The sequence below is a fragment of the Echeneis naucrates genome, chromosome 7 (assembly GCF_900963305.1).
Source record: "Echeneis naucrates chromosome 7, fEcheNa1.1, whole genome shotgun sequence".
Lineage (NCBI taxonomy): Eukaryota > Metazoa > Chordata > Actinopteri > Carangiformes > Echeneidae > Echeneis > Echeneis naucrates.
This window is the reverse complement of record NC_042517.1, coordinates 3,283,341-3,301,643: the sequence shown is the minus strand read 5'-3', so window position 1 is coordinate 3,301,643 and position 18,303 is coordinate 3,283,341. Positions and strand designations below refer to the sequence as shown.

At 44.8% G+C, this 18,303-nt stretch overlaps 1 protein-coding gene across 2 annotated transcripts in view; it reads right to left on the bottom strand.

The window, feature by feature from the left end:
- hspg2 (heparan sulfate proteoglycan 2) overlaps positions 1-18,303 on the bottom strand; it is an 82,564-nt gene that overhangs the window by 57,238 nt on the left and 7,023 nt on the right. The gene's annotated exons all lie outside the window — the stretch shown is intronic.

Genomic DNA, 18,303 nt, shown 5'->3' with positions numbered 1-18,303 from the left:
CTCGTAGGGCAAACATGGTGTAAAAAAAAAAAAGAGGCTTTGTTGAAAGGCATTTTATTGTGTTGTTCTTTGTAGGAAGCCAGTCTGAGGCCAAAGCATTCAAAGTCACGTAGCTAGACACAGATAGAGCCCCCCCCCCGCCGCCACCGCCATCGAGCCATGTGCACTCTCAATGAGGTGACACAAAGCTTAGCCAGCCACTCTCGTATCTGATCATCTTGATAAAGTTCACAGTGCCGACCTGAGTGGAGCACAGGGTGGCTGTATTCTCTCTGCTCTCACCATCTCAGCATCCAGACCGCCCCGACTCCTCCAGCTATAAGTTTAGTTACGGCTCTGGCCGTGCGCCACGCCTGGCATTTCCAGCTGGCACGGCCCGCCAGTTCCTATTTCCACCAAACTCTGTCATGGTAGTTTTCCCATTTAAATGGCTCCGGCTAATAAATAACTCGATCTATCCCCCCAAATCCTCTCTTCCATGACTGAACACCCGTACAACAACAATCCCGGGACATTTTCAAAAGGAAACTGCTGACTAACCAGATTCTTTTCAGTGTTGCCGACCGGCCAACCATTGGTGCGATCATCTCCTGCTTCCCACTCCTTTGGGATGAGGTGTCATCACTGGCCACAGCGGATGCCATCTGGGCACAAAACCTCCACAAATGTACAGATTAGCCTTTGATGGATGAGTCCATATTTGCACCTGATCCAGGAGCCAACATGGTAAGCTACACTTGTTTGAGAATGTCCATCTGGCCTCATCTTAGAGAGAGTCTGGGAACCACGCATGAGTTTGCTTTCTCGCTATTCTACTGCATTCCAGTTCAAAAAGCAGACGCGACCTCTGCTCTCGGGCCAGGAGTTGAGACACGTCTGCGGTGTTGAAGTTATCGCCCCCCAGAGATGAAGGTCTTGACCCACTCTGTAATTCTTCTGTCTCCACCCCACCCCAGAGGACACCGGCCTCAAAGCTCCTCAACCTTTCAATTCCCAATGGGACATGTGGCCACCAGGTACAGGCAGGCCCGCACATACGTACAACTGTTGTACATACAAGCAACACAGACACACACCAGGACTTGGATTCCAGCCACGTGGATTTCCACTGTTTACTTATGAATTACTCTGCCCCACAATGCACAATGTTTGCCCGGTAAAATGAAGCAATGGCAGCTCTGGAGGAAGAAAACAACAGAACCTCGCAGATAATGAGGGACAGGAGACACTTGACAAAAGCCTGAGGACAGGCCGGAAGTTTGCCCAGCTGTCGTTTGGAGGAGCTGAAGGAAATAGCTACATTTTGGTCCGGATAGGCAACGGGACCAAATGCTGAACGATCTGGAACAATACTAGTTGGCCTCAAATGAGCCCAGATCCTTATAAGACAGGATTCCCATCAGCTGTCGTTGAGTCCTGCAGCTGGAGACCTGCTGTCAACTCCATCTCCGAACAAATGCTGGCGCCTCCGTTTTCACTGGCTTTTAACAGCTAATCCCATTTTTATGCTTCTTCATTACCCAAAATGGATAACAGGCAAAATAGAGCCACCCAAAGCTTCTAAATTCTCAAGAGACCACAAGAGCCGATGTCTCATACTTTTTTTCCCCTTTCGTTATCTGACTCACAGGGATAAAACTAAGTTCAAAGTTTCAACATGGGATTAAATATCCTAACATAGATGATGAGATGAAGCTGTGGTGGCTGATGTGGCCAATACTTTTTCCATAGTCACCACTTTTACTTCGGCGGTTTTTAACGAGCGCTTGTTTGGTATGTCGAGTTCATATAAAATACTTATAATAACTAGGAGGAGGAGGCCACATGTAGTAGTTCATACATGTTCCAGACGTTTATAGAGTTGCTGAATTGCACCACCAACAGATTGCTGAAAAAAGAAACTGCCCGGTGTTACTCCTATGCATACGTGTGTACCACAGGTAGATGCCTTCTCTGCATTCATTTCTGTGCGGTGTTAAAGAGACTTTTGCCAAATCTGTTTGCAATTTGAAATCAATCACAGTGAACACGGCGCAGATATCAAGTTTCACTGTGCCTTGGTTCTGCATTTAATTTAAAAGGTATGGCAGGCCGTATCTGATGTTTGTGTTACTGTCAACAAATCCTATGAGATAGTCTGTCTCTGTCATAACTACCCCGGCCTGTCAGTGTCAATCATCCCCAAGCCCATTTATTCCTACCAAAGACATGAATCTTTAAAAGTGAACCGCGCACATATATATTTAAATTCAGAGTCGGACTGAATAATAAAACAGCTTTACGCCGTAGTTTTTAACAAAACATTACTCAAGCACGAATGGAAATAAATAGTTCTCTACTATCCACCGGAGTGCGAGTCTTTGGCAGGAAAAACAAAATATGCAGATGCTTTAGACATGAATCGGAGAGAACAAAGGCAGCAGTAAAGCAATGGGAGCTTACAAACAGAGACAAGGTCACATTACACACTACAAAAAGTTCATCTCTACAGCTGAAACCTCATCCATCACTCCACAGAGTTAAGAATACCGATGGTGCTTTAGGCTGAAATGGATTTCATACTACAGTTTTAATTGACAAAAACACACCGTAGTGCCTTCCAGGGCTCAAAGGCTCAAACAGGCAGATTGGATGGCGAGCGCTATCTGCTGCTTTAGTCTTGTTCTTTCCTGCCTTGAATTAGGGACTTTTGAGCTTTAAGCAAAGGTTTATGCTTCAACCTACAATTCTGAACGCCGTAACAGTCAGGACGGGGAAAAAAAAAAAAAGCCTAAATACGGTCAGCAAGAGTTTTGTACATTAGTTTCAAAGGTTTACTGACTAACTCAGGCAGCTGATTCTTTACTGTGAGCAGGCCCCGCTTTCGTAGACAAGCAGAATCAGGATATTTAACGCCTTCAAGGCATTCAACATGCTGGCCATCACTTATGGCTAAGCTTTATTTTCTATTCACAGCATCTCTGTCACGTTGATTTTCAGCTGGCACCACAAATATGCAGCTTCACATAATGTGTCGGCCAAATAGAGCAATGTCCTCAGCATACTTAAGCAATCTTAAATATGTGTTAAAGTGTTAGAAATTCATTTGTATTTAAAAAAAAAAAAAAAAAAAGGACAGCACAACAGCACAATGGGGATAAGAACAACCTTGTGCTCGCATTGAGCTCGTCTGACATGCTCCCACTGGCAAAGACTCTCTGGAGGCCACAGGAAAGAAAACCTAATCCAGAAAACTAGCCAAATATTGATGCTGAGATCCATTAGTCTTTTTTTAAGTGAGCAAGATAAAAGCTGTTAAAAAAAAAAGTTGTTATGTGGAGTCAGCACAGCGTCCTCTGTGCCTCTTCCCATCTTACGAGCTAACTGGAGTTGGTTGAATGGAGGAACGTGACTGTCAGGGCAGCCTTGTGCGTTTTAACGACAATGGGGCTCCACATTGTGACGCAGATTCAAAACGTACAGGAGAAAACAAAAAAAGATGGTTGAATGAAGTTACTGCAAGTGAGAAATTGCCAAAATTTGCAGATTAAACATCCAAAGCTGCAAATGTGGTGGTGCATACAAATATCACACACACACACACACACACACACACACACACACACACACACTTTGGCTTTCCCATCCCAGTTACAGCTCTGTGACAGCCTGAGCCTGTCAGAGGCAGCGTGAGAAGAATTCTTCAGGGGGACTCGATTCGCCCACTCTGATATTAATCCCACTGATGCAGCTGCAGGACGATCTGTGAGAAACATCTCAGAGGCACGGCCGACGAGCTGCACGAACCTGGACCGGGGCTCAAACTCTCATGAAAATGTGTGACACTATTTTCCGACAGCGGCCGCTCAGGTTTTAACATTTAAAGAATCTCCTGAGCTCCCACGACGTGGCCGCCTACGTTTCCCTCAGAGAGTGTGATGGGCGGCTGAAAGCCGAAAAAAAAAAAGGCAGCACGTGTTGCTCATACCGATCAATTGTCTCAAATGGCAAACGACCTTTCAGGCAAGCAGTCACAGAAAATCTCCACAAGATGAATTCCCAACCTCCTTGACCTTCCATCTCGCCCTAACTTCCCCTCCCTTTCTCTTTTCACTCTCTGTCACTTAAAGACCAACAATATCTGCTTGGACTTGAAGTAGCACTGTACTAAACAGGAATGGAATGTAAACTGCAGAGGGCATTAGGAAAGCACGACACGTACTGTTGCCTAGGTGGGGTAAGCTGAAAAGGGGGCACACCACCAAGCACCACCAGGCACCAGCCACACTTAGCCACGCAATTCCAGCACTCCCTTTAGTTGACCTTTTTGTTATCTGTGGAGTAAGTGCGGGAGTAACGGCAGGGCTTTAACAAATCCGGTCCATTAGAGCACCTCGATAACGCATTACAGGTATGGCTGTCAACATTTTGGGATTCAGCTGCCAAAAATTTCTCACGTACTCACAGGTTTTTACACACTTTTTTCGGGCTTGGCCATATGTTCTGAGAGAACAATGAAAGAGAGGGAGGAAAGGGGATAATTTGAGATGAAACACTTGCAGGTGCAAGAGATGTAGATGTCTCAAGACAACAAGATTGTGGCAACAGAGCAGCTTTGGGCTCTGTTCACGCTTGAGCTCGAGAGAGAGAACGAGTTTTTGCCCCATATGTTTAACCCTTTCTCAGAGTGTTGGGTGAGCTGACAAACTGCCACTTCTGGCACTAAAACTTCCGTCCGGGCCCCCTGCAGCATAAGGGGCCCGACGAGTGAAGCCCTCCTGCACTCTGCAGCTCTTTTGACATTTCCACAGGGGTTTAATCCAAAGGGATCGGGCCGGGAGGAAGTGGAAGGAGGGCTCTTCATTCAACAGGCAAACACTCTTTGACAACGTGCACGGATTGTCCCCGGAAAGGGTTCCATGACTAATAGAAGGTGCAACAAACAGAGCGGATTTTTCTTAGGAACGGGGGATGTGTGCAGAAAGGGGGGGCGGGTGAAAGGTGAAGGAGAAGTTCGATTTTTTCGAACAAGTGCTTGGAGCGCCTGCTTAGCCGTCTTCCCCGAGGTCATTTATGCTCTCTCCCACACAACCGCCATGCCATGCATTTTACAACACACTGAGCTCAGTGCTCCCGCTGGAAAGAAAAAAAAAAAAGCACCGGAGCTGGCACTTCCCCTCGACATGCATGATGCATTTTCAGGTATATGTCGGCATTGCAAAGTGATGCAGCGGAGTGCAACGGGCTGAGGAAAGAGCACCTCAGCTCACAGCTTCACATTCCTCCTTTGCCTACACCACCCACAATTCAATTCAGCAGCTTGTTCAGAGATTTGGGTTTGTTAGTGACTAATGTAGCCTCCAGGATCAAGCTGCAGAGATGTGGCGTGCTCGCTTCTTTCCAACGCTACACTTTTTTCCACTTTCAAACTTATAGCATTCAGCTGCGACGCCACTTAAAATGACTTCAATTGTGAGGGCTTCCTGTGGAGCTACATAAGGTTTTATTCAGCTTTTCTCATATATGCAGCAGGACCAGCAATACAGCTTTGATATGTAAAGTCAGTGGAGTTCCTCTTTGCAGGGTTAAAGCTAAAACATGCAAATCGCTTCTTTTACAACGTGAGAATGCTGGAAATGCATAAAAAAAAAAAAATCCTGCCCACCTCGCCGCGATACGATCAAACATATTCAAAAAAAATAAATAAAATAAAGGCATGAGATCGTCTTTGGTGGTTTCAGATCTGCTCCATCTCTTCATTTGAGGTACAGCCGCGAACAAGCTCTGCCTTCTAGCTGAAGTCGGCCTCTAACACACAACCTCACACACTCCTCCCAGCTCACATGAACATTCATTGTTTCGGGGGGACGCATCACAAAAAAAGCATTCAGCCTGCACAGACTTGTGCATGCGTTGCAGCAGAGAGAGAAAAAGGGGGGATGTCTGCTGAGCTACAATTAAAGTTGAAAGAAAAGAAAAAGTAATTTGTCCCTCTTTTTTCTCTCCTGCTTTGCTGTGATCAAAGGAAGAGGACGATGAACCAGTGGATCCAACCGCCGTAGACACGTGCACACTTGTACATGCTTGTGAAACCTTTGTGCCTCGCCTACTTTAAGACAAGCCTTAGTTTGTTCTGTCGGCATCCTTACTGTATCAGCCGGTAGGTATTCGCTTCACGGTTATATTTACTGCGAGGGGAACATTTAAATATTCAACACGCATCTCTGTAGCTGACAGTAAATCACAAACAATTCTTTTTTTTCCCCCCAGACACTCCAAATTAGTTTAAAACTACACACGCGAGGACTCAATTAATTATTCAGTGCTTTACTGTTTCCAAATCAGCTCCCAACGGCGCTATCTGCAACCCGGGGGTGAGTCACCATGATGTATTTTAGGCCAAAGGTCACAGCCTGGCGACACCACGGCCAGACAGAGAGCAGGGATCGTAAGCACGGTGTGAAACAGGACACCCTGCCTAACGCCAACTAAAATACTGTCTGCGATGGGCTTTTTTCAGCCTTGGTGACAGCATGATCACAAGACTCGGAATATGTGTAAGTGTAGCAGCGGCAAGCTGGCAAGCCCCTTCATTTACCGTTCTCTTTAAATGAAAAAGACGGCAGAGCACGTCATGTGTTTCTGCAGCTGAGACTGAATATTCCCTGATGAAAGATTCCCCTTTACGGGGAGCAGAGTGTGCATACTGTACTTTAACACAGTTTCACTGTGAGCAGGATAAGAGAGCTTTAACACATTCCAATCCAAACGTCCCGGCTGACACCTTCAGAAAGCCCCGTCTATTTAATTACGACCCCAGCAGGGGCCCCCAGCAGGGCCCCGTGTCAACAGACCACCAAGAATCGTGGCCACAGTTGATTCAGTCCAGGAGCCTGAAGCCACCCTCAGTGAACAAAAGCTCCAAAGCCACGCCCTTTATTTACACATGCAGCCATTAAGAAACGGACACATGCACGGATGCACACAAACACTGGCGACCAACGACTAGTTAACAAATGCAGCTATCAGCTGGGAACGAACCTATTCAGGTTTAATGACGTTCTGTGGTTTGTGGGAAAGGCAACTTATTGGATTGGATGTTTCGCTCTTAAAACTTTTAAGGGCTCTTATTGTGCGAAAATCCCAGTGAGCGTTTATGTGCTGTGAAAACTAAGACAAAGGCAGAGCCGAAATGTTGAACTGAAAAGATAGCAGCGTCACGAGAAAAGCGAAAATCAGCCGCCGTCTCACCTGAGTTGAGCTACATGTGACGTCAAACATGAACACCGTGAGAATAATTTGTAGCGTCTATAAATAGCGTGCACTTCCGGTAACATTTCTGAGAGAGTGACTTTCCGGGCGAGGGGGGCAGGGGGCCAGCTCCAGTTCCCCCAGACGACAGCTGACAGACGAGGTGCTGAGGCTGAGGGGAAGAGCAGCTCCAGCTCTGCCAGCCCAGGGCCCGTTTATTTATAACAGAAAGAGTCCCTTTGAAAGCGCTGCTGTGTCATTTAAGATGTCTTCTTCTCTTCCTGCTGGAGAACTCAAGAGGGATCAAGCATCTGAGGTGTCCTTCCATTCGGGCTGACGCCGCAGCACAGCAGCACTCCAGCACAAAGACCGACTTCAGCTTCGGCTGCAGTAAATTGATGCATCAGAATTGTGGATTTCCGTCGACGAGGAGTTTTTTACGTTTTTTTTTTTTTTTCCTCCTGCAGAGGGACCCACACACACAGCTGCTACTGTACTGAACACTGAAGCCAAATCCTCATGATACTTCAAAACTTAAAGATCAATTTCATCATGTAACTTGGTTAGGCACAAATGTGAGACTAGGATATTTTTCCAAAATGTGCTTTTACAAAATACAAAAAATTTTACATTATGTCAATTACAGGCCGACCAGATGTTCTGTAAGGCCACACTTAAGCGCAGAGATGTTTGATGCTAATGATGGCCTGTTGAGCTTCTCACACTGGCGATATTTATGTGCAGAATTTTAGTTTCACATGACAGGGCGATGCTGAAATCTATTCATTGCAATAGGTGTTCAGATATTGCACTTAAATCCGTAAATGTCATCTTAATGGTGTTAAAGAAGGAGAAGGAGAACTCAGGGGATTCACAAAAACATGAGCATTCATCCCCCTGGAGGTCAGAAATGTCTGTACTGCACTGCAAGGCAATTTATCCAGCAGCTGTCGCCGAATTTCACCCACCCCCCCTCGAAATAAATCTCAAAGATTTTAACGTAATGTCATCAGAGAAAGTCAGGAGGATCAGGTGAGGAGGCTTCATCCACTGGGGATCAGGAATGTCTGTTCAGACTTTCACGGCTCACGGTACCATCCTCACAGGCAAAAAGTGATGTGCCTGTGCAATTTTTCCATTTTTTTTCTGCCTTAATGCTGGATTCCACTGAGATGATTTAAATGTTTGTGGGCCAGTTCAGCTTTAGAGAGGAAGTAGCAGCAGCTGTTTGATGGCTCTGTGATTATGCTCTGGTTTCTCTGCTCTCATGGCGATGGCAGCATTAGATTTGACCCCCCTTCCTCTCTTCCTCTCGCTCATTCTCGCCTCAGGACACCACCTGTTGACTTGGCCTTGCTCGCATTGTCCCACATAATCACAGGCCAGAACTAGCTCAGTCTGTCAACTCACCCCCCCCCCCCACTGAGTATCATACTTGATTAGTTCATCATAACACTGTGTGGGAAATGGAAGCTAAGTTGCCAAAATCTTCTAAATATGCAGCTTATGCAACCATTTCTGAGGTAAACCAGAAATGGTTTGGAGCCGCAGCCTACAGTATCTTCAGAGTTCCACTGACAGATATGATATATTTGCATCTTTACAATGATGCGCTGCTCACGAGGGCTGAGCTGTGTGAAAATAATAGCCACCGCAATTTTTGGCTGGGATGAAAATACCCTTCCGGAAGTCCTGGCTGGAGGGGAATAATTTCATGTCGGTAAAGCCACTTTCCACCGGTTCCCAAGGTCATGCTATTTGGGATGGCGATTTCACAATTAACGGGGGGTTTTGGCAGCACACCATGGTGAAGCCTTTGGAACGCAAGGCACTTCCAACATGGCGAGTCTCTCAAACCAGGAGGTTGTAAGAGTCTTTGTTCGGTGGCCCAAGATGCACTTTGAGCTTATAACATCACAACAAAACCTGCTGTTAACTGAACTCTTTGTTGGGCGCCATCTGCACATCAAAGTCCTCCTCCCCCCACAACTTTTTCAATAATGTCAGCTCTGCCAAGACTAAAAAAAAAAAAAAAATTGACTGTGAGAGTGAAAATGCTCTCTTTTCCTCGTGCTATTAATATAAACATATTAGGTTTTTAGCAGAAAAGATGCTACACTCCACTCCAGATGTTCTGCACCGAAGAGTAAACAAGCCACTGGTGTCAGATTTTGATGAAAATAATGAAATGGAGCTATTCAGAGTTTATCTGTGTCTTTCAAAAACACCCCCCCCACCGCCATGTCCATCCTCCTCGTTGGAAAATACCTGACAGCTGTTTCTGCTAACCTGTGTACCATGGGAAAGCCGAAAGTGGGAGTAGACGAGAGAACAGGGTAGGAGGAGAAATCAGATCTGGCCTCGGGACAGCACATTATTTCCACAGGCAACAAGAAGAGGTCAACTTTCATCACAGCCCACACAGACGAGCATGGAGACACTTCTGTAACCTTCAACAATTCCAAATAACCAGATAAACAAAAAATAAATACATAAAAAAAAAAAAAAAATCCATGTGAGTATCGCGGGCTAGATGCCCTTAGTTACTGATTAAAAGGAAACCTGAAACATATTTTCACTGCTCAAACTTTGCACTGATAATTCAATATAAGGAATATCACAGATAACTTCTTGTCTTTGAGCATTAACAACATTATTCACTGTACCGTGGTGTTTTCGGAAAGACGCTTCTGCTCCCTGATTGAGCATGAAATCCCTAAAACAGTGAGCCTGACTTGTCAAATCGCATTGCAGAATACGGCCACATCGACGGGCGGCTGCGCTGGACAAGTTGAAACCCAAAGACAACCTCACATCCTTTAAAGTGGGGCAGCGCAGAGACCTACAGGACTGCAGGAAGGATGTCAGGTTAAGGCGAGCCATCTGCTCCTCTTTCTCTTGCAGATAAAATTCATTTATCTGCAGAAAACTTGGGAAACTACTATCAGTGAACTTTTATTCAAAGTAGTCACAGTTATGGGTCATTGCACACAACATTATTATGAATGCCCTCAGGTGTTTGTTACAGAGAGGATGTTTTGGCAGAACATACCAACCAACCAGCTCCACGGCAACAAACCCAGAGCCATTTTTTCCTAAATTTTCCATTTCTGGTCCAAATGCCAACATATTTTCCAAGACATCCGCATTTGTTTTGTTGGATTTAATTCTTACCAAGGCTGGGAAGAGCACACTTCCCTGCACCTGCTGAGGGGGGGGGGGGGGGGGGGGGGGCTGAAAATTCAACTCCAGGGGCACTTTTTGCTGCAGCTGCTGGTGGTTTGCGTCATCCCTGATACAAAACCCCTCGCTCTAATTTCTGCGATGAGAAATTGTGTGCATGCTCGCTGACAAAACGCGACAAAATTAAGCAAGGCAGGAGGCATCAACGTTAAATCCTCGTGCCTTCAGACAGGAGAGCCGTGAGGATAACAAGAGGTGGAATTCCCTGAGAAGATAAAAATATCTCAGGAGCAGAGTAGCTGCAGGTGTTATTACACCCTCCTGCAGAGGCCCTGAAGCCAGAGGGGGTGTGAACAGAACGGTGGGTACAATCCAGCATGGAGGCCTCACCTGCCAAGACATTAGCTAAATCCCTGCACAATCCCCAGAGCTTCTAAACATCAACAGCCAGGAGTTTACTGTACCTGAAATACATTTGTCTGAGTGTTCAAAGATGCTTTTGTACGAGGCGCCCGCCGACGTCAAACTCCACACGCTCGTTTTGCAAAGCTTTCGTCAGTCAGTTTCAGCACAGCAGGCAGCCTGGTGCTGTGGTTGGCCTCACCTCCCCTCTTGCGGTTAAGCTTGGACGAGAACCAATAAACACCGAAGAAAGCCATGTTTTAAGGGAACGCTCTGAGTGGTAGCAGGGGCGGCCAACTGTTGCTCAGCACACTGGCACACCCACATCTGAGCAGCACACAGAACTGACTCCAGATCCAACTGGAGAGCTGCTAACGGCAAAAATGAGACTTTAAGATGGAAACCTGGTTCGCTCTGACCAGTTTAACAGTTCTTTGTTTACTCTTTCTATAATCTCTTTTTCTTTTTTTTTTTGTTTTGCTTTCGAGGATAGAGCGATTTGACCCATTTCGTTTTGACAGTGCACAATTTTTAATGACCAAAAATAGACAGGAATGTTTTGAAGCAAATCCTCCCACACTCTGGTTAGCAGAGATGTGACCTCAAGCTTCAGGCTAACAAGGGACTTTCCTGCAGGTTGCCTTCAAAGTTTGATGGGAGGAAGTCATTTATTCCCCCCACCACCACCCTCAATCCAAGGATCAAGGCAAACCTGAACCATCCTTCAAAAAGTCTGCGAGCATTAGTTCTTCAATGACACTCTAAAGCTCAGAAATGTGAACATTCCTGAAGCAAATTATTGGGTTGGGCATGAAGAGAGGGGGATCAGGTACCCACTTTGTCGGCTTTGGCTTCATTCTGATTGGCTCGCAACCTTCGATTCAGACTCCCTCTGTCACCCCTTCACAAAAGGATCAAGGGGCAGGACACTTGCAAAGAACCGGATTAACTTCTGGAGGCCGGTTCAAGGAAGGGGATCTTGGGAAACGGAGTGATACGGAGGCTGGATTTCTGCAGGTGTGAGACCCCTTTTGTTTTGGTTGGTCAAACTAAAGGAAGCACTAGAAATAGGATTAGCGAGCCACTCCGCCAGGCTCGTGTTTCATTTTCATCTTTTCCGTATTTTACAACTTCAGTCCTTTATAAACCCATTACATGTGCCCTCTGAATTCAATCCTAATTTGGTAAGAACAGAAGCAGCGGTTAATGGGAAGGATTTATGAAGAAAAAATACTCTGCTTTCAGCTCCTAACAGGTTTTGGCAACTGTTGTTTCAACAGTTCAACACTTGCACAAGAAGTTTCTTACACTGCCGCAATGTCTCCAACTTTAGAAACAAGCATGGAAATCAAAGCCGGCCAAAACCGAAGTCAGTCTCCGAGCAGACTCTGGATAAGCAAACAGAGACTGCAGGATGAAGATATGGTTATGAATGAGGGTCGGGGGAAAAGCTGTTGGATGGGAGATAAACCATAGTCCCGTCATTACTTTTGTCCAAAGTCAACAAGGGGCTTTACACGAGCCTCCTGAGAGGCCTCCTTCTTTTCCTGCATCATTTACAGTTTTGTAGCTCTGATTTTGCTGCACACTTTCTTACTGTACATTAGTAAAATATTCACATTTAGCACCAAAGTCATGAGTATTTCCTCATTTTCCATCTACAGTCCATCTCCACAGTCCCATTAAACGAGGCCCGAGAAGGTTCTTGCTTTTAACAGAAATAACATCCTGTTGAACTTTAGATAACGCCTTTTGATATGAGTCATGCTTAAAAGCTATGACTTTCTCTATTTAGCAACCCACTGCATCAGCAAAATAACCTGCAGTTTATTAACTCACCTAGACTGGGAATCTTCCTGTCTAGACTCATTCCCTGCAGGGATCATTCACCGGCCTATCACACACAGTTAGCAGGTTGTGATGTGGTTTCAACTGTAATGATTCACATATTGATTGAACACAGCATTAAAAAAAAAACAAAAAAAAAAAAACACCACCCAGATTGAGTCAGTAAAAAACAAACTAAACCAAGGCAACACATCTGGTTTACAGTCAGTGCTGCTCAAATGGCAAAAGGGGGTGCATATGAACCCAGATCTGGCAACAGGAAACAGGTAACAATTACCATAACACTGGACAAGAAAAAGAAAACAAAACAAAAGAGCATCTCGCAGTAAATTTAGGAGGAGGAATTCCCCCAGACAGGACCACGCCTGCTGGATCTTTGGCTTGGCGAACCCGATAAAATCCCAAAGCTAAATTAAACACTTCCTCTAGTCCACTCACCCCCCCACAAGATAGTCCCAAAAAAACATATTGCCTCTCCAGAGCAGAACAATGCCGAGACACACTCGCACAGCGTAAAGAGTGAACCAAATAAACTGGATTAATGTCCCCCCTGTTACTTCAGCCATCATTTACGTCAAAAAAGACGGGCCTGCACTTATGAGCAAAACAAACAAATGCAGAATATTTACACACAATCCCACGGCCCTCTCCTTTGGTACTGCAATTTCCCACAATCAGTTATTTGACAGCAAGACAAAGCAGTGAAAATATCCCCGAAGGATTTCTTTTAAATGAAGCTAAATTACGCTCCTTCCTGCCGTCCCCTCTTCTGCGTCTGTACACGTGCGTACACTGACTACGGACAAGCATCTCATACGTCTCAAAATAGCACTTTAACTTTGTACCTGTAGCTTTGTCCACACATTACAATTAGGCTGCTGAGTTAAGTGTTACCTTAATCAACAAAATAGACCCAGTTTGCAATTAAATTAAGCTTTCCCAAAGTGGCTGAAATGGAAATACCCCATAATATTCTTGTGTCCGGACTAATGAGTAATAATGCCACTATCGGATGGCTAATTGGAACCACAAACCATTACCGAGGCCGTTCACTACACACATTTACCTTCCAAACAGAGGCTTTTTTAACGATCCTGGGCCTGTGCTTTGTTAAAAGCTCCCATTATTACCCAGGAGCAGGATATAAAAGTCAGCAGTTAATTTAAAAAAGGTGGTCCGGCTGAACAGGAGCACTTCTTTGGTATGTCTCAGCTCTTTTTGGCCACTGCGTCCATCTGAGGAGGGCTTTCTGGTGTCCGGTATCTCTGAACGCACGGAGATTCTCCACTCTCCTCACGTCTCTAACATCCTAGCTTTCCAGCAGTTACCCAGCATCCTCTCCTGCTGCAGTGGTCCACTTCATGTCAAAGACCCCCCCCCCCCCCCCCCCCATCTGATAAGAATTTGGCCCTGGGTCCTTCACTGCAGCTTTTTTTTTTTTTTTTTTTTTATTACACACAATGACCAAAAAAAAAAAAAAAAAAAAAGTCCCCACAAGACCCCCTGAAGGACCCCACTTTGAGAACCCTCAGCCCTCACTTTAAATAAAAACAGCCGCTGAATGAATCGAGTTAAATGTAATATTCTGCTCTTGACTTGTTTTTCATACCTGGGAGAAACATTCCTGACTCATTGTACTGTGGGGGATTATCGTGGGGCATAGCAAAGTATAAAAATGGTAATTACTTAAACCCCCCAACCGCCACCTTCTGCATTCCTCCTGCAACCCATGTTTCCGACTATACATGGGGGGACTCTGCCCTAATTTACATTGCACTTGGATAATTTTCTTTCCGATTTTGATTTTCCTGTAGAGAGCGGCTTTAAATGCAGGCTGTGGATGTTAACAAACAGTTTTCTTAATTAACACCCTCCTTCTAAAGTTCTACAGAAACTTCGGAGGGTGCATTTGGCTTTGTATCAACAACACAACAAAGCCAAGGGCAGACATCTGACAACCATAAACAAAGTCTGGGAGTACCTTCCTCTCAGCGGTTGACAGACGAATTTCACCTGTCCTCATAATTCAACAACAGGCCTTAATTTGAAGGTGTGCTCGCACCTACAAAGACATCTGTTTGCCAGGGGTTTATGGAATAATTTAAGAAAGCAGGAGGACTAACCTGCCCATTCATTGGAAGCAGATGTGAGGGGATCCATTTCCTACTATAATAAGATGTAATTATAGGCAAGGGGCGCTGCGTGTCCGTGCGAAAATACACCGAGCTCCGGTGGTTAATCAGCAAAGTGAGCCCGTTAAAGGTACACGAGAAAAGGCAGCAAAATTAACTGCAGTTGTGCTAATGGACAAGCCAGCACAAGCCAGTTCATGACCCTCCAAAAAAAAAAGAAAAACACAGAAAGAGGATAATTTAAGAGTCAGCTTCCACCGGGTTGAGTTTGCATCGCTCTTTCCGACCAAGCAATCAGATGTTTACATTAAAAAAAAAAAAAAAAAGTGTTGTCTTGGACTATAAGCTGCAACGGCAGCGGCCTTCGTACATAAATAAAAATGTCAGAATAAAATAACGTTTTTTGCTTGCATTTTTACAAGTTATCCACACATTCCTCAGCTCAAATCCTAGTATGTCTACCCAGCGGGCTGAGTGAGGGCAGGATGAGCCGTGACATGCATGTTACCCCCAGAATATAAAAATATATTCTTTATATTATATATATACACACACACACACACACACACACACACACAGACAGGTATTTTTGAATAACCGCTTGGAGTTATTGCTTACTTTTCAGTTTCTGTTTCCAGCACACTTGAAAAGTGCCAGCCAGATTTTAAATGTGAAGTTCTATGCACATATTTTACATCCAGCGCAGGCACAGCAGATTTTGTGAAGACGTCTGACAGGGCTGTGCAAAGGAGAGGGCGAAATGAACCTTCTTCGCCTTTGAAATTTATTTGGAAAGAGAGACAAGAGGAGGGGCAGAACAGGTCTGCGGCAGGAGGGTGATCTCCGTTCCTTCAGCCTTTATGAAGGGTGGCTGTGTGACATCAGTGGGGACTAACTCCACCTCTGGGCTGCAGCAGAGACGCAGCACCCGAATCTCTGCCTGTCTGGCCGGCCTGATCTAAAAAGCTAATAAGCACAAAAAGCAACTCTGTTCTTGCTCTTTTTTTTATCTCCCTCAAATCTTGTTTTCCTTGATTCCTGCATGGGGAAAGCCCTGATGAAACAACAGGGAAACGGGAGAGAAGCTAACTGTGTGCCGACAGGCAAGAGTGATGCCTGCGCCAGAGAATCTGACTGCAGTCTGCAGTCTGATGTGTGTGCCAAATTTTAGCCCCCGTGTGCCCCCATCTCCTCCCCCTTGTACCCGTGACGGGGTCATAATAGAGCCTCAGCAGGTGGAGCTCGGTGGGGAAGACGGGGGCCTCTTCATCCTGGCACAGCTGACAGAGTCTTCTCTATGTGCTCACCGTCCACATAAATCACGCAGTTTGGCGGAAGACCCATTTAATTGCCCCTTTTAAAAGCAATAATTGCCTGACTTGACTGGAGGTGCTCGCCTGCGCAAGGACGAACAGGAAAGCGAAGCCTTCGCTGTCTCTGATGGCCGTACAGGAAGAACATCAAGGGCAACCTGGATCTGTAATTTAGATTAACACATCCAGTACATGTAAAAAAAAAAAAAAAAAGAGAGAGATAAAGAAAAGAAATCTGAAACTCACTTCAGGATGTCATAGTTAATCACACATCACACCAGCTGCACAGTGATGCACGACAAAAAGAAAAAAATCTGCTACCCTTAACAGGGTTCCCATAATTCAGGCCTGAGTGGTGTAAAGACACTGTTGGTGGTCACACCAGCTACTTACTGTAAACATTATGCCTCAACTGAGAATGCAGGCTGACTCATGCCTCCATACAAATGAATTCTCGCCAAGGCAGAAGTGCAGCAGATGCAGGCCGATGAATCGCGTTGTTTTTATTCGTCGTCGTATTTTTCCACTGATGCCCAACTGGGCGGCAAATGGCAACACAGAATAAGGCCATGAACGGGTCTTTAAGATGAGTATTTAGATGACTCCTCCTCATCACATGGAATCAACAGATGGTTTGGGTGGAGAGAAAATTATACACAGCCACTTTAGACTACAACCACAGAAATTCCCTTCGCCTTACCAACTGTGCTACAAGGCCAAGCTTCAGCTTCTGCAGGCCTGCCAGGTACTCGGTAGACTCGCATGCTGTCAAGCATCTGGGCACATGACGGATGCTAAGCTGCGTGAGTCAAGGCTGCTGTCTAAAGATGCAGCTCTCTAATAGCCTGATTCTCCTATAGTTAATAGTTGATTCTCCTACTCCGGTTCATTAAAAAAAAAAAAAAAACACTGTCACAAAGGCTGAATCAGTAGAAACACACATCCAGTTTTATTAAAAAAATAAATAAATAAAAAAATAAATAAATACTCCAAAGATTCTACGGTGGTGTAAGAAATAGTTTCCCCTATGTGACCACAGTCCACTTATAGTTTAGCGACCGTGGCCGAGCCAGTCAAGCTTACGATTACACCGCGTGCCGAGGCAGTGGGCGTGATACAGAGGGAAAGATGATATTCTGGACATAAAGTCTTCGGAGGTGGTGTCTTTTTTTTTATTATTTGTTCTGAAAACCAAAAACTAGTAATAAAAGGATCTGCTCTAAAATAAATAAACTGCAGTCATCGGCATGTCAGGCTAACTTGCTTAGTTTGGGCTAACTGGTTCTCCCTCAACCTAAAAGCTTTCTTTTAATTTGGAAGTAATAATACTAGTAAATTATAATAATAATGACGACGATAGCAAAGAAAATGTGAAGTGTAAAATAACAGCCTGATGTTTAATGCAGCGTTGAAAGTCGCCAGCTAGAAATCACAACCAAATCTTTGACTGTTGTCTCACTTTCTGCCCACTAACCACACGAGACAAGGCTTAGTGAGTTGTAAAAGTAGCAACAGGTCATGTTTACACTATGTCCTTAAATTTGTTGCAACAACAAACAGTGCATTATATCATTTCACGTACTATAACGTGTCTGGATGTCTCGTAAAAGACCTGCTTTTACAAATTCAGGTAAAAATGTGTGCGTTGTTGTGAGTGTGGTTTATATTTAATAAAGAAAATGAAAATACAGCATATGAACGAGCACATGTGTGCATGAGTGTGTGTTTAAATCAAAAACTTTTTCCATTACGACACACTTTGGCTCATTGCGTGGAACCCCCATCTTCAGAAGCTGCAAACCTGGATGGAAAATATTTCCAACCGAACACTTCTACTCTGCTGAAACACACTGTGATGGAAATTCAAGTATCACATTCAAGCTGAGAGTAAAAAAAAAAATACAAACAACGAGGGCTTATACTTTGGCATAATTAGGTCCAAGGGAATTCATTAATCTTTAATTCTACTGTGTTCTTGCCAAGTTATAAAAACTTGTGAAAACTTCTGTGCAGTTTTGCAGCTACGCTCTGTGACCAGTCGAAAGTCGCTTGAAATGAAGCCAATCTCATGAAGCGAGGAAAAAAAAAAGAAAGGCTGGCTGAGATGCAGGGGGAGATGTTTAAACAAGACTTGCTTTTTGCGATATGACTAAAGATTGTAGGGGTTTTCAAATACAAACAATCTTCAGAGAGAA